The following is a 13,177-nucleotide window of genomic DNA, read 5'->3' as shown; positions in this document are numbered from 1 at the left end:
ACGGCTCTGACATCCATCATTATGAAGTGCTTTGAAAGGTTAGTCATGGCACAAATCAATTTCAGCGTCTGGGACTACGTGGATCCACTACAGTTTGCCTACTGCCACAGCAGATGCACAGTCGATGCCATTTCCCTGGCCCTGCACTCAACCCTGGAATACTTGGATAACAAGAACACCAATGTCAGAATCCTGTTTATTGAACATTTGTGGAGGTCGAAAAGGAGGAAATATTCGGGCTCTTGAGAAACATTAAGGTAGACAACCCCCCCGGGCCTGATGGGATATACCCAAAAATACTGAGAAAGGCAAGGGAGGAAATTGCTGGGGTCTTGAAAGAAATCTTTATATCTTCACTGGCTAAGGGAGAGATCTCACAACACCAGGTTAAAGTCCATCAGGTTCATTTGATAGGTGATGAAGAACCTGACAAAGAAGCAGCACTTCAAAAGCTAGTGGCTTTTGCTACCGAATAAACCTGTTGGACTTGAACCTGGTGTTGTGAGACTTCTTACTGTTTTTACCCCAGTCCAACACCAGCATCTCCACATTAGGGGGGAGGTCCGAAAGGATTGGAGAATAACCAATGTTTTTCCTTTGTTTAAGAAGGGTAGCAAGAATAATGCAGGTAATTACAGGCTGGTGACCCTTATATCACTGGTAGGGAAATTATTGGAGAGGATTCTTCGAGACAGGATTTACTCCCACTTGGAAATAAGTGGATGTATTAGCAAGAGGCAACATGGTTTTGTGAAGGGGAGATCATGTCTCACTAACTTGATTGACTTTTTTGAGGAAGTGACAAAGATGATTGATGAGGGTAGGGCAATGGATGTTGTCTACACGGACAAGGTCCCTCATGGCAGACTGATACAGAAGGTGAAGTCGCATAGGATTAGAGGTGAGCCGGCAAGGTGGATACAGAACTGGCTCGGTCAAAGAAGTCATGATGTGGGTATGCCGGCGTTGGACTGGCGTAAACACAGTAAAAAGTCTGACAACACCAGGTTTTAGTCCAACCTATTTATTTGATAATATACTCGCAAGCTTTCAGGTTAGCCCCTTCGTCAGGTGAATGGAGAGAATGGAGAACTCTCCATTCACCTGACGAAGGGGTTAACCCGAAAGCTTGCGAGTATATTATCAAATAAATAGGTTGGACTAAAACCTGGTGTTGTCAGACTTTTTACTGTGTTTACTCGGTCAAAGAAGACAGAGGCTGGCAGTGGAAGGGTGTGTTTTTGAATGGAGGACTGTGACAAGTGGCATTCCTCAGGAATCAGTGCTAGAACTTTTGCTGTTCGTAATATATATAAATGATTTGGAAGGAAAAGGAATTGGTTTGATTAATAAGTTTGTGGATGACACAGAGGTTGGTGGGTTTGTGGATAAGCGATGAGGACCATCAGAGGATACAGCAGGATATAGTTCGGTTGGAGATTGGTCAGAGAGATGGCAGATGGAGTTTAATCATAGAATCATAGAATCATAGAACCCTACAGTGCAGAAAGAGGCCCTTCGGCCCACCGAGTCTGCACCGAACACACTCCCACCCAGGCCCTACCCCCAATACATTTTACCCACTAATCCCTCTAACCTACACATCCCTGGACACTGAGGGGCAATTTCTTAGCATGGCCAATCAACCTAACCCGCACATCTTTGGACTGTGGGAGGAAACCGGAGCACCCGGAGGAAACCCACGCAGACACGAGGAGAATGTGCAAACTCCACACAAACAATGCATTATGAGGTAATGCATTTTGAAAGGTCTAATAAAGACAGGAAATTTACAGTAAATGGCAGAACCATTAAGAGTATTTGACAGGCAGAGGCACATGGGTGTACAGGTAGACAAGTCACTGATAGTCAAGAAACACACTTACCTTCATCGGCCGGGGCATTGAGTTTGAAAATTGGCAGCTTTATAGAACCTTAGTTAAGCCGCACTTGGAATATAGTGTTCAATTTTGGTCGAGACACTACCAGAAGGATGTGGAGGCTTTGGAGAAGGTACAGAAAAGATTTACGAGGGCTATATTCACGACCTTTTGTAGTTATTGCAATCTTGGGCGGAGCAGGAGCCATACCAAGCTGTGATACAAGCAGAAAGAATGCTTTCTATGGTGCATCTGTAAAAGTTGGTGAGATTCGTAGGCGACATGCCAAATTTCCTTAGTCTTCTGAGAAAGTAGAGGTGTTGGTGGGCTTTCTAAACTATAGTGTCAACATAGGGGGACCAGGGAAGTTTGTTGGTGATCTGGACACCTAAAAACTTGAAGCTCTCGACCCTTTCTACATCGTCTCCATTGATGTAGACAAGAACATGTTCTCCTTTACACTTCCTGAAGTCAATGAACTCTCCTTTGTTTCGTTGACATTGAGGGAGAGATTATTGTTGCTGCACAGTTCACCAGATTCTCTATCTCATTCCTGTACTCTGTCTCGCCCTTGTTTGAATCCGACTATGGTGGTGTTGTCAGCAAACTTGAAAATCAAATTGGAGGGGTATTTGGCTGCACAGTCATAGATGTATAAGGAGTATAATATGGGGCTGAGAACACAGCCTTTTGGGGCACTGGTGTTGAGGATGATTGTGGAAGAGGTGTTGTTGCCTATCTGTACTGATTGTGGTCTGTGAGTTAGAAAGTTCAGAGGGAGTCGTAGAGGGAGGTGACCCTGGCCATGGAGTTTGAAGATGAATTTCGTGGGAATAATAGTGTTGAAGGCTGAGCTGTAGTCCAAGAACAAAGAAAAAAGAACACAGAAGATTACTGTGTACAGTTGGAATACTGTGCAGTTCTGGTCAGCCTATTATAGAAAGGATATATTAAACTGGAAGGAGTGCAGAGGAGATTTACTAAGATGCTACCAGGACTTGATGGTTTGCGCTGTGGGAGGAGGCTGAATAGACTGGGCCTTTTTTCTCTGGAACATAGGAGACTTAGGGATGATCTTATAGAGATCTATAAAATGATGAGGGGCATAGATCAGCTGGATAGTCAACATCTTTTCCCAAAGGTAGGGGAGTTTGGAACTAGAGGGCAAAGGTTTAAGGTGAGAGGGGAGAGATACAAAAGGATCCAGAGGGGCAGTTTTTTCACGCAGAGGGTGGCGACTGTCTGGAACAAGCTGCCAGAGGTAGCAGTAGAGGCAGGTACAATTTTGTCTTTTAAAAAGCATTTAGACCATTACATGGGTCATTGGGTGTAGAGGAATACTGGCCAAATGTGGGCAATTGGGACTAGCTTAGTGGTAAAGAGTAGGCAGCAAGGACAAGTTGGGCTGAAGGGCCTGTTTCTATGCTGTAAACCTCTATGACTTGATAAAACTGCAGCACAAGAACAGGCCCTTCGGCCCTCCAAGCCTGCACCGACCATGCTGCCCACAAAACCAAAACCCCCTACCCTTCCAGGGAACATATCCCTCTGTTCCCATCCTATTTATGTATTTGTCAAAACACCCCTTAAAACTCACTGTTGTACCTGCTTCCACTACTTCCACTGCTACCCAGCAGTGCGTTCCAGGCACTTACCACCTTCTGTGTAAAAAAACATGTTTCGTACATCTCCTTTAAACCTTGCCCCTCGTACCTTAAACCTATGCCCCCTAGTAATTGACTCTTACACATTTGGAAAAAGTTTCTGACTCTCCACTCTGTCCATGCCCCTCATAATCTTGTCGACTTATATCAAGTCGCCCCTCAACCTCTGTCGTTCCAGTGAGAACAAACCAAGTTTCTCCAACCTCTCTTGATAGCTAATGCCCTCCATATCAGGCAACATCCTGATAAATCTTTTCTGTACCCTCTCCAAAGCCTCCACATCCTTCTGGTAGAGTGGCGACCAGAATTGAACACTATATTCCAAGTGCGGCCTCACTAAGTTCTATAAAGCTGCAACATGACTTGCCAATTTTTAAACACCATACCCCAGCTGATTAGGGCAAGCATGCCTTCTTTATTACTTTCTCCACCTGCATTGCCACTTTCAGTGACCTGTGTACCTGTACACCCAGATCCCTTTGCCTATCAATATTCTTAAGGGTTCTGGCATTTACTGCGTATTTCCTATCTGTATTAGACCTTCCAAAATGCATTACCTCACATTTGTCTGGATTAAATTCTATCTGCCATCTCTCCACCCAAGTCTCCAACTGATCTATATTCTGCTGTATCCTCTGATGGTCCTCATTGTTACCTGCAAATCCACCAACCTTTATATTGTCCACAAACTTACTAATCAATCCAGTTACATTTTCCTCCAAATCATTTATATATATTAAACAGCAAAGGTCCCGGCACTGATCCCTGAGGCACACCACTGGTCACAGGCCTCCAGTTTGAAAAACAACTCTCTAGATACCTTTAGATATCTCACTGGATCCAGTGAGATTTAACTTTATGCAACAGACTACAATGCGGTACCTTGTCAAAGGCCTTGCTAAAGTCCAAGTAGACAACATCAACTGTTCTGCCCTCATCTACCTTCTTGGTTACCCCTTCAAAAAACTCAATTAAATTTGTGAGACATGATTTTCCACTCACAAAGCCATGCTGACTATCCCTAATCAGTCCTTGCACCTCTTAATGCCTGTCGATCTTGTCTCTCAAAATACCTTCCAACAATTTACCCACCACAGATGTGAGGCTCACTGGTAGTTCACCAGTTCACCAGATTCTCTATCTCTTTCCTGTACTCTGTCCCATCATCATTTGAGATCAAACCCACTATGGTGGTGTCATCAGCAAACTTGAAACTTGAGTCGGAGGGGAATATGGCCACACAGTCATAGGTGTACACAGAACACAGTAAAGACCTGAGGATGCAGCCTTGTGTGGCACCGGTGTTGAGGATAATTGTGGAGGAGATGTTGTTGTGTATCCTTACTGATTGTGGTCTTTGGATGAGTAAGTCTAGAATTCAGTCATAGAGGGAGGAGCCAAGTCCTATGCTACAGAGTTTGAAGATGAGTTTTATAGGAGTAATGGTATTGAAGGCTGAGCTGTAATCAATAAATAGAAGTCTGACAAAAGTGTGTGATGCTGTAGCTTGGTACGATCCTAGACTTGTTTAAAACAGAACCTCCCTTAAGGAAACTCACAGTCGTCTCTTCAACTCACTACACTGTCTCTGCTCTCTATTTCTCGAAGCTGCAGTTATTTTAGTTATTTTAGTGATGCCACTTATTGACCACAAGCCTTGCTCCAGTCAATTGATAGACACAACAACTTTATCTTGAAATCAAATCATGTCTTTATTGAGAAAGTGTAAAAAAATCCTTAAATAGTTATGACTGCTACAAGACTGATTATCTTACACTGTAAAATGCTTCTATTTGCCTATAAATCTATTGTAATAAATTTACAAGCATAGATTTTGACTGCTGATACTTATCTAATAGATTTGTAGGGGTGTCACTACTCACTTGCGCTAGCCAGGCATTGAGAGGGATCAGACTTCATTAAGCTTAGAGCTTGAGGTTTTCTTCTCTTTCTAATTCTGTTTTCAAGATTTTACTATTTATCCTTTAAACCTAGCTGAAAACATACATTCCCACACATAGGCATTGACCATGGGTATATCATTCAGATTAGTTTAATGCAGGCTGCCTGTCCTTAGGGCCATTTGTCCTTGATTATCTCAAAATCAATCTTCTGGCTCCTGTCCATTTGATCGATTAGGTTGATTTTGTTATCAGGGATATGTGTCATTTTCTATCCTGTTAATTTGACATGGTGAGCCTTTCCCTTGAAGACACTGATTGTCCAGTATCCTGCTAATTTTATATTACCTGTCATTAAAATCAAAGACTTCTATTGCAAGTAAACATAGGTCACCACTTCTCAGTGCAGGTCACATACTCAATGCCTGGATTTAAAGTCTTTTAGTTCTGAAGTTAGCCATCAGATCATGGCAGGGTCCTTTCTTTGCTTAGCAATTTTTTATCAAGCTATAGCTGGCTGGCTGCAAGGAGGTGCTGGAACAGAGGGATCTTGGTGTATATGTACGTAAGTAATTGAAAATGGCAGTGCAGATTGAGAGAACAGTTAGTAAAGCAAATAGTATCCGAGATTTTATTTACAGGAGCATTGATTTAATTTATTTTTGTCACATGTATTAACATACAGTGAAAAGTATTGTTTCTTGCACGCTATACAGACAAAGCATACCATTCATCGAGAAGAAAACGAAAGAATGTAGCGTTACAGTCATTGCTAGAGTTTCGAGAAGAAGGTCATGTTGAACTTGTATAAGGTACTAGTTTAGAACATAGAACATAGAACACTACAGCGCAGAACAGGCCCTTCGGCCCACGATGTTGCGCCGACCAGTTAAAAAAAACAATGACCCACTACCCTAAACCAATCCCTTTTCGTCCATAAACCTATCCACGGATCTCTTAAACACCCCCAAACTAGGCGCATTTACAACTGCAGCAGGCAGGGCATTCCAATCCCTCACCACCCTCTGGGTAAAGAACCTACCCCTGACATCCGTCCTATAACTACCCCCCCTTAATTTAAAGCCATGCCCCCTCGTGCTAGCTTTCTCCATCCAAGGAAAAAGGCTATCACTATCCACCCTATCTAAACCTCTAATCATCTTATATGTTTCAATAAGATCCCCTCTTAGCCGCCTTCTTTCTAGCGAAAACAACCCCAAATCCCTCAGTCTCTCCTCATAGGACCTCCCCTCCATACCAGGCAACATCCTGGTAAACCTCCTCTGCACCCTCTCCAAAGCCTCCACATCCTTCCTGTAATGTGGGGACCAGAACTGCACACAGTACTCCAACTGCGGCCGCACCAGAGTTGTGTACAGTTGCAACATGACGCTGCGACTCCTAAATTCAATCCCCCTACCAATAAACGCCATATGAGTTTGATCTCATATGGAAACTGCATCCAGTTTTGGGCACCATACTTGAGGAAAGATGTGAAGGCATTGGAGAAAGCACAAAGGAGATTCACAAGAATGATTCCAGGGATATGAGGAGAGATTAGGGAGGTTGGGACTATTTTCTTTGGAGAAGAGAAGATTGAGAGAAGACTTGATAGAGGGGTATGGACAGGATAAATAGTGAGAAACTGTTCCCTCTCAAGAGTATATCAAGAACTAGGGGGCACAGATTCAAAATAGAACATAGAACATTACAGCGCAATACAGGCCCTTCAGCCCTCGATGTTTTGCCGACCAGTGGAACCAATCTAATGACCCTCTAACCTAAACTATTCCAATGTTATCCATATACCTATCCACTGACCGTTTGAACGCCCTTAAAGTTGGCGAGTCCACAACTGCTGCAGGCAGGGCATTCCACGCCCTTACTACCCTCTGAGTAAAGAACCCACCTCTGACATCCATCCTATAATTACCAGCCCTTAATTTAAAGCTATGTCCCCTCGTGTTAGCCGTCACCATCTGAGGAAAAAGGCTCTCACTATCCACCCTATCTAACCCTCTGATCATCTTGTATGCCTCAATTAGGTCACCTCTTCTTTCTAACGAAAACAACCTCAAGTCCCTCAGCCTTTCCTCATAAGACCTTCCCACCATACCAGGCAACATCCTGGTAAACCTCCTCTGCACCCTTTCCAATGCTTCCACACCCTTCTTATAATGCGGCGACCAGAACTGTACACAATACTCCAAGTGCGGCTGCACCAGAGTTTTGTACAGTTGTAACATGACCTCACGGCTCCAAAATTCAATCCCTCTACCAATAAAAGCTAACACACCGTACGCCTTCTTAACAACCTTATCAACCTGGGTGCCAACTTTCAGGGATCTATGCACACGTACATCAAGATCTCTCTGCTCGTTGACACTACCAAGAGTCCTTCCATTAGCCCTATATTCTGTACTCCTGTTACTCATACCAAAGTGAATCACCTCACACTTTTCCGCATTAAACTCCATTTGCCACCTCTCAGCCCAGCTCTGCAGCTTATCTATGTCCCTCTGCAAACTGTAACATCCATCCTCATTGTCTACAACTCCTCCGACTTTGGTGTCATCAGCAAATTTACTAATCCATCCTTCTACACCCTCATCTAGGTCATTTATAAAAATGACAAACAGCAGTGGCCCCAAAACAGATCCCTGAGGTACACCACTTGTAACTGAACTCCAGGTTGAATATTTCCCATCGACCACCACCCTCTGTCTTCTATCAGCTAGCCAATTCCTGATCCAAACTGCTAAATCACCCTCAATCCCATGCATCTGCATTTTCTGCAATAGCCTACCATGGGGAACCTTATCAAACGCTTTGCTAAAATCCATATACACCATGTCAACTGCCTTACCCTTATCCACCTCTTTGGTCACCTTTTCAAAAAACTCGATAAGGCTTGTGAGGCACGACCTCCCCTTCACAAAACCGTGTTGACTATCCCTAATCAATTTATTTCCCTCTAGATGATTATAAATCCTATCCCTTATAATTCTTTCCAAAACTTTGCCCACAACAGAAGTAAGGCTCACTGGTCTATAATTCCCAGGATGGTCTCTATTCCCCTTCTTAAACAAGGGGACAACATTTGCTATCCTCCAGTCTTCCGGCACTATACCTGTAGCCAATAATGACATGAAGATCAAAGCCAAAGGCTCTGCAATCTCCTCCCTAGCCTCCCAGAGAATCCCAGGGTAAATCCCATCTGGCCCAGGGGACTTATCTATTTTCATACTCTCAAGAATTGCTAATACCTCCTCCTTAGGTACCTCAATCCTGTCTAGTTTTTGTCAAATAATTGACAAAAAGAGGAAAAGTGATGAGGAAAAATATTCACCCAGCGGGTGATTGGAGTCTGGAACAAACAGGGCGGTATAGTGGCACAGCGGTTAGCACTGCTGCCTCACAGTTCAATTCCGGTCTCGGCTGACTGTGGGGTTTGCACATTCTCTCTGTGTCAGCGTGGGTTTCCTCCAGGTGCTCTGGTTTCCTCCCCACACTCCAAAGATGTGTGGGCTAGGTTGATTGGCCATGCTAAATTGCCCCTCAGGCTGATTAGTGGGATTAAGGAAATAGGACCTGGGTGGGATTGTTATCGGTATAGGCTCAATGGGCTGAATGACTTCCTCTTGCATTGGAGCGAATCTATCTAATCTAATCTATGAAACATCCTGAGAGGATGGTGGAGGCAGGTTCAACCGAACTATTCAAGAGGAAATTGGGTGGCTATCTGAAAAGAGAGATGTGGAAGGTTACAGGGATAAGGCAGGAGAGTGGGACTGGCTAGATTGCTCTTTTAGAGAGTTAGTGCAAACTCAGTGGGCCAAATGGTCTCCTTAAGCACTGTCATGTTTAACTTGTGGGGTGCCACAGGGTTTGATCTATATTAAAGTTTAAAGGGGGCGGCACAATGGCACAGTGATTAGCACTGCTGCATCACAGTGCCAGGGACCCAGGTTCGATTCCTGGCTCGGGTCACTGTCTGTGTGGAGTTTGCAGGTTCTCCCCTGTCTGCATGGGTTTCCTCTGGGTGCTTCAGTTTCCTCCCACAGTCTGAAAGGCATGCTGGTTAGGTGTATTGACCCGAACAGGTGCCGGAGTGTGGTGACTGGGGGAACTTCACAGTAACTTCGTTGCAGTGTTAATGTAAGCCTTACTTGTGACTAATAATAAATAAACTTTAAACTTTTTATCAATTTTAGTCAGAAAAGTAGGCAACTTATTATCTAAATGGAGAGCGACTTTGGAGTGCTTTGGTGCAGAGGAATCAGGATGTCCGTGTGCATGAATCGCAGGAAATTAGTAATCAGGTACAGCAGGTAATAAGGAAGGCAAATGAAATCTTAGCATTTATTGCAAAACGAATAGAATATAAAAATAGGGAAATGTTGCTGCAACTGGATTAGGCATGAGTGAGACCACACCTGGACTGGGAGAGTGAAATGTAGTTCTGGTCCCCTTGCTTGAGTGGGACTGGCAATCTAGCCAGTCCCACTCTCCTGCCTTATCCCTGTAACCTTCCACATCTCTCTTTTCAGATAGCCACCCAATTTCCTCTTGAATAGTTCGGTTGAACCTGCCTCCACCATCCTCTCAGGATGTTGAACTGGAAGCATTTCAGAGGAGGGTTATTAGATTGATTCCAGAGATGAGGGGTTTGCTTTATGAAGAGAGATTGGGCAGTTTAAGCCTGTGCCTAATTTAGAAGAATGAGAGCAGATTATAAGATTCTAAAGAGGAATTGACAGGTGGAGAGAATGTTTCCTCTTGTGGGGCAACCTAGAACAAGGATTGTAGTTTTAGGATAAGGGGTAGCAGATTTAAAACAGAAATGAGAGGAAACTACTTCTCTCAAGGGGTTGAGAGTTTGGAATTCACTACCCCAAAGTGCAGTGGATGCTGGGACATTGAGTAAATTTAAGGAGATAGAGATTTTTAATTAGTAATGGGTTAAAGGGTTATGGTGAACAGACAGGAAGCTGGAGTTGAGGCCGAGATGAGATCAGCTATGATTGTATAGAATGGCAGAGCAGGCTCGAGGGGCTGTACTGCTTATTCCTGCTCTTGGTTTTTATGTTCTTATGCCTCTGATTTTGCCAAACTACTGCCCCCCACCTCCCTGTACCCCCAGACAAACATATTCAAAATGAAGTCTCCCCAAATACCTTTCCTCCTGCTCACTCAGAAACCCTTCTTCCTAATCACCCACTCAAGACATGCCAGGCTCCCATCCATCTTGGACATCCCAGGCATACACCTCCCTCAGGTCTACCTGTATCCCCTTTCCTTTGAGCCTGTTTGGACCCCATTCTTCTCAGGTCTGCCTGGACCTCTTCCGCCTGGGACCTGCTGTACCCCCTCTCAGGTCTGCTCAGAAAACCCACATTCTCCTTGAGTCTGCCCGGATCCTCTTCTATGGGGCTATACCTCTAGCCCTCTCTGGTCTGCCATGACTCCCATCTCCCTTGAATTTGTCCTGATCCCTCCCCCCATGGACCTGCCAGTAACCCCATTTCTCTTGGGCCAGAAATCCCATTTCCCTTCAGACTGTTCAGTTACCAGAGCTCCTGGACTCAGGCACACAAAATGCCCCCATCAAACCTGCCAGTAACCCCTCCCAAATTGGACCTGAGTGCTGCTGCCAGCTTGTCCCCACTTTAGACCTCCTAACTTCGTCAACTTGTCAAAACCAGCCAACTCTCAGAGAGTCCCGAGGAGAAAAACAGTGGAAAAACAGTTCTTAGGATCTGGAATGCACTGACAGAATGTGGTGGAGACACATTCTCACAACGAGTGGTTAGGGTCTGGAATGCACTATCTGAGAGTGTGGTGGAGGCAGATTCACACAATGAGTGGTTAGGATCTAGAATGCACTAGCTGAGAGTGTGGTGGAGACAAATTTAATTGAGGCTTTCAGAAGAGAACTTCCACAACTAGTTCTTCATTCAGACATGTGGAACAACCATGGGGACGAATTCTGCACTTCAATATGATAACATCTTCATGAACAAATTCGAACAAGACTTCTTCACCGCATAAGACCTTCAACCAACGCTATACACTAGATACGTTGATGATATTTTCTTCTTTTGGACTAGTGCGAACAATCACTGAAACAACTATATGATGACATCAACAAGTTCCATCCCACCATCAGACTCACCATGGACTACTCTCTGGAACTGGTTGCATTCTTGGATACATGCTTCTCCAATAAGGACAGTCACCTCAGCACCTCACTGTACCGCAAGCCCACGGATAATCTCACAATGCTCCACTTCTCCATCTTCCACCCGAAACATGTTAAAGAAGCCATCCCCTGTGGACAAGCCCTCCGTATATACAAGATCTGCTCAGATGAGGAGGTTTGTAACAGACAACTTCAGACGCTGAAAGACCCCTTGCAAGAATAGGATATGGCGCTGAACTCATCGATTGACAGTTCCAACGCGCCATAGCAAAAAACTGCACCGACCTGCTCAGAAGCCAAACACGGGACATGGCGGACAGAGTGTCCTTCGTTGTCCAAAATTTCCCTGGAGCGGAGAAGCTACGGCATCTTCTCCGGAGCCTTCAACATGTCATCAATGAAAACGGACACCTCGCCATGGCCATCCCCACACCCCCACTACTTGTCTTCAAACAACTGCGTAACCTTAAATAGATCAGTGTACGCAGCAAACTACCCAGCCTTCAGGAGAACAGCGACCACGACATCACACACCCCTGCTACAGCAACCTCTGCAAAATGTGCTGGATGATCAGCACAGATGCCATCATCTCATGTGAGAACACCATCCACCAGGTAACATGGTACATACTCTTGTGACTCAGCCAACATTGTCTATCTGATATGCTGCAGGAAAGGATGTCCTGAGGCATGGTACATTGGCGAGATCATGCAGATGCTACGATAACTGATGAATGAACACCGCTCGACAGTCACCAGGCAGGAGGGCTCCCTTTCTGTCAGGGAACACTTTCGCAGTCAATGGCATTCAGCCTCTGATCTTCAGGTAAGCGTTCTCCAATGTGGCCTTCACGACACAGGACAACGCAAAAACTAATAGCCAAGTTCCGCGCATATGAGGACGGCATCAACCTGGATCTTGGGTCCATGTCACACTATCTGTAACCCACACGATTTGCCTGGCCTTGCAAAATTCTATGATTGTAGGATTGATCCAGAACAGCTTGGCTCTAATTTGACTTTTAAACATTCACTTTTGTCTTTATATATTCATGGTGTCTTTTTAGGGTTTAGTCTCTTCCTGTTGAAGAAGAAAAAAATGTTTCCTCATCTCTGTCTTAAATGGTCAACTTCTGATTCTTAAACTCTGGCCTAATTCTCCACTTGTGAGACAAAGTGTGGTGGCGGCGGCTCTGAAGGTGCCTTTCCCATTGGCCAGAATGGCGGGATCTTGTGCCAGATACTGCACTGGAAGATCATTCATTATGCACAGGTGCGTTTCCCTCTGAACCTCCCCATTGGTCTGCCCACCATTAGCTGGTGGTTTGAAGGTCCCAGTGTCATATTTAAACACCAGTCCAGCATACTCATATCACTGTCTCTGGCCCACCTGTCTTCAGAAGAACCCCCAACATATCAGGAAGCCAGGAGATGAGTAGCCTCAAAAAGAAGGCAGCACCTGCTTTGACCACTAAGGCTCCCTTTTGAGGAGTCCAGGCCCACATTCATGTGCTCTACCCTAGGTACAGC

This window comes from Carcharhinus amblyrhynchos, chromosome 24, assembly GCF_965287045.1.
Source record: "Carcharhinus amblyrhynchos chromosome 24, sCarAmb.v2.hapA, whole genome shotgun sequence".
In the NCBI taxonomy this organism is placed as follows: Eukaryota; Metazoa; Chordata; class Chondrichthyes; order Carcharhiniformes; family Carcharhinidae; genus Carcharhinus; species Carcharhinus amblyrhynchos.
The sequence above is the reverse complement of the archived record's forward strand: the minus strand, read 5'-3'. Positions refer to the sequence as shown.